Source organism: Mastomys coucha, unplaced genomic scaffold (genome assembly GCF_008632895.1).
Source record: "Mastomys coucha isolate ucsf_1 unplaced genomic scaffold, UCSF_Mcou_1 pScaffold7, whole genome shotgun sequence".
NCBI lineage: Eukaryota > Metazoa > Chordata > Mammalia > Rodentia > Muridae > Mastomys > Mastomys coucha.
This window is the reverse complement of record NW_022196913.1, coordinates 14,029,210-14,033,846: the sequence shown is the minus strand read 5'-3', so window position 1 is coordinate 14,033,846 and position 4,637 is coordinate 14,029,210.

The following is a 4,637-nucleotide window of genomic DNA, read 5'->3' as shown; positions in this document are numbered from 1 at the left end:
TGCGTGTGTGTGTGTGTGTGTGTGTGTGTGTGTAGGTGTGTGTGTAGGTGTGTGTGTAGGTGCACGAGGGCAAAGAGGTCAGAAGTCGACCTCTGGTGTCATAACCAGTTCACCTGCTACTTTTATTTTTAATGTTTTTCAGTAGTGAATCCAGCTGACCTGGAACTTTTATCACTTTCTCCTCTTTCCTGAACTTCATGAAGATAGCTATTTTTGTTTCTTTGTTTTGTCAACACTATAACCTTAGATACCATATAATATAATTGAGAGTCACAATCTTCCCTACATCACTTACATTATACTTGTATTTAACTCTAGGCCTGTGTTAGTCACTTTGACTAGACTCAGAGACAGTTTCCTAGATCCTCTTTGTGAAACATCTAAAGTTCACAGGTCACATGCTTCCAGTTGCTATTAATAGGAATCCCAGAGGGAGACTGGGAATCCAAAAGAATGCGTATTCTCTCCTGCAGTTTCTTTCTTATCAATTTTTTTTACAATTTATATATTTATTTATTTGTGTGTGTGTGCATGTGTGTATGTGTGTGTGTGTGTGTGTATGTGTGTGTATATGTATATGTGTGTGTGTGTGTGTGTGCGCCTGTGTATACAGGCCATGTGTCACAGCAGCATGGAAGTGGAGCTTAGAGTACAACTTGCAGGAATTTGCTCTCTCCTTCTACTCTATGGATTCCAGGGGCCTAACTCAGGTTCTCAGGTTTGGTAGCAAGTGTTTTTACCTGCTAAAGCATCTCTCTAGCACCTCACCCTCAATTTCAAGGTCGCACTTTCAGATTTCTTCACCTCTCTGGATGTGCTATACTTTGACTACTGACAATTTCCATGCACTGGCTATATGAGCAAATATGTAGCAGGAATGAAAAGAAATACAAAAATCAGATATTTTTTGAGAGTCTCATGTTTCTAGGTGGACTTTGAGCTCCCTGTTTAGCAAAAGACGATCTTGAACTCAATCCTCCTACCTCTGCCTCCTGAGTGCCGGGATTACAGGTGTCTTGATCCTCCTACCTCTGCCTCCTGAGTGCTGGGATTACAGGTGTTTGTAACTTTAATTTGTTTCAAGGTCTACTTTTAATGAGGTTCTTAAATGCTTTAACTTCCCTTTTAACCCACCACCCACCAGAGGTAGCGGGAAAGGAAAGATACTGTGAAAGTGGACCTGTTTAGAAAGGTTCTTTAGAGCAACTCCCGTCTGTGTTATTAGGAAATCAGCAGTTCAGTTCACAGGTTAGCAGCAGCAGCTCAATCTACTCACAAGCACTTCATGGATACACCAGCAGACCACTTCAGTAGAGTGGTGGTAGCAAACAGGAATCAGCAGTGGTGGCACTACCTAGCAGAGACATGGAGGCCTTAGCCTTGGCATGAGTCAGCAGCACGAGAGACCAGCAAAAATGTCAGCATAAGTTCTCAGCTATGCCTCTCTCAGTGATCTGGAGATCAGCGAAGATTCAAGACCAACAAGCATTGCACAACTAGCTCTACCAGCAAGCCAAGCTCATCCTCCACCACTCTGTCGATTCCTAATTATACCCTCCAAACATTACATGTCCTCCATGGGTCTTGCCTCAGCTGACATCACTCTGACAATCAGCTCAAGTCCACAGAAGCAGCAAGAAACTGCAACACATCACACAGAAGTTTTTGGTGCATTTTTCTCTATCGAGTCCCAACAAATGGAGCTCAACAACACATGTAAGGTGGACCAACACATGCATGTTAGCAAAGAATCCTTCATAACATGTCCTTTCACATGCTTGCTTTAGCATAACATCCTTTCACAGTATTTGGTTCAGGAAAACACCCCTTCACGTGTTTGCCCCAGCAAAACATCATCCAACACAACTGACTTTTAAAGAACTCTGAAGTTTTCACTTCAGGTGTGTGCCACCACTTCCAGTTTATATAGTATTGGAGATCAAATCCAGGTCTTCAAGCATGCTAGACAAAGCATTCTAACAACTGAGCCATATCCCACAATCCTAATTCAGAATTTTTATTTTGTCAGAAATCTAAATCTATTGTTTTCTTTAGAAGTGTCCCCCTATTTTAAAAACAATTTTGAGTCTTCATTTTAAAGTACCCCAATGTTCCAGTTTTAGTCAGATAGTTACTAAATTGTCGGTTATTTTACATGTGAGAAAATTTTGACAAGTTCAGTTTTCAGGTTTTTAAAAATATGACCTTAAGTGACTGTTGACTACTCAGCCATAGGTGGACATGCATTATCCCTTCCAAGGTCTACGGCATGGGGGCAGAGAGGATGTGACAGTCAGAGGGAGGGGAGGACCTATGGAATGATGCCTTCTGGGCCTGACATGACGGTAGCACTCTCAAACTCCCAGCAGTTCTGGTTGCCTGCAAAGATTGGGCTTGTCCAAATTCCATGATGGAGAAGACGGGGTTTGAGAGGCTCCACGCCTCTTAAGATCTATAGGCAGTTAAGGGTTGCTGGAGGAGGGAGAGAATTTTCTGCAGTGATGTAACCACCCATAAGGTGCCCATGGACATTTAAATTACTGCTAACTTGTACTCCTGTAAGTGATCCTAGCAGAACTCATGGGGGCATTAAAAAACAAAACAAAACAAAACATGGAAGTAGAAGGGGGAGTCATTGTAAAGAGTCAGGAGGAAGACAAGGGAGAGTAAGAAGGTGTGTAAATATACTCAAAAAAATTATGTACATGTATCAAAATGCTGTAATGGAATCCTTATTATGTACAACACATGCTAATAAAAACAAGATCATACATGAATATATATATACATATGTGTATATATATGTATATATATATATATATCATATTACAGTCCACTCCACACAGATACACAACTGACAGACACATAACTGAAACAAAAGTTTCATGTAATATCGGCAACTCGTACCTTATGTCACACACATGCTAAACAACACTAAACTGTACACTTACAGTAGCTACACTGGTTAAGTTTTATGCTGTAAGATGGTTATCCTCCGTCTTAAAAGGCACTATGAAATAATACTTGACTTTTACTTTGTGCCACTTTGGTTCTGGTTTTCTTCATTCTGGTTGCAGGCATTTAAGTCAATTCGTGCTTTGCTGATGTCAAAGCTGCTACTGGCAAAATGCTGACCCTGCTGATAAGACCTGCAGGAAACTGACTCCTGCTTTCCTCGCAGCCCACATAATCCCCTCTATGTGCACAATCCGCTGCTTTTGAAGATCAGGCTTGAAACCCTACATAGAAACGGGGCATTAGTTGTATGCTAGTAAACAATATTTCCTATATTAATTTGAAAATTTTAAGTTAATTAATTTTTCTATCTTGAATGATAAAAATTTCAAACACGGATGCCTTTAGGGACTGGGCAGTGAGGGTCAGTGTAGGAACTGGCTGGTGTGAGGTAATAGGGAGTGGTGAGCCTGTGGCTAAGGGAGGGATGTGTGCACAAGGAGGAGGTGCTCAAATTCAACTTTAACAAATGCTGACTCTGATGCGATGTATGCCTTAAATCATGTATGCCCAGCATCCCAGCCCCTGGAAGTGGAGCCTTGAGAGGCGGGACTTCAAGGCCTTCTGGAGCTACACAGTAAGATTCTGTCTCTAAGAGCAAAACCAAAGCAAACAAAAGCACAGAATGGATGCACCAACTTCTGTGCTGACAAAGGGAATTAAGTGATTTTGGACCCAGAGTTCAAGATCATGGTTAAAGACAGTTTTTTCAGAGGTTTGGGGAATGAGCATGACCTCATGGAGAGTTTTAGGACTTGAAAATTGGAATACACAGAGTATGAAGAAAGTTACAGAAGAACACAAACTTACAGTGCCTCTTCAGTCTGATGATCCAGCCTAACATTGCTGTAGAAGTCATTTGCAGTTTTTACCAACAATAGAGGATTTTACTAGCAATCCAAAGTGCTTCGACATAATAGCATTATGAATAGTGTAGACCAAGCACAGGAAAATCACAAGATGTGGTTCTGATGTACCATCCCCTGTACTCCAAATGGCACTGGAATGTAATTTACCACCATATTATAAGTAAGAAAAATGAAACTCAAACACCAAAACACTCTACCTGAGACTTCCTTGAAAGGGAACAGAAAGTAAAACTGGAACTCTGGAGTCTAAGCGTTTATTTTTTTTTTCCACTCCTCTCCCTGTGTCCTTTGTGCCCCACCTGCAGAATGGAAGTCCTACCACAATGTGGCATTTTCCTCCCCCCGCCTTTCCTATATGCTCTGCTTAACACAGCAAAGTGGAAGACAAGTGGCTTTCTATATAAAGAAGCAATCAGATTTAATATATTACTCTCTGGTAGTTGGGTCATAATGTGCTGTCTCAGCCCAAAGAAGAATAGATTCTTCTTCCACTGAAGAAATGTGTCTTGTGGGTTCAGCTCTGGTTATATAGCTCCTGCTAAGTGGAAATGAGAGTTACTGGAAATCAGAATTCCTTCGGTCTTGAGAGGTTCTGTCTGTGTCTTAGTGACTCCACTTAAATGCAAGCAAATGTCCACCTTGACGTACCCCTAACTCAACCTCTGACCCTATCCAGGGTAAGGCTCCATTCTTATCCTGAGCGCTGTGCTGTTCATTCAGAAGTTCACACCAGGGGCTGGAGAGATGGCTCCG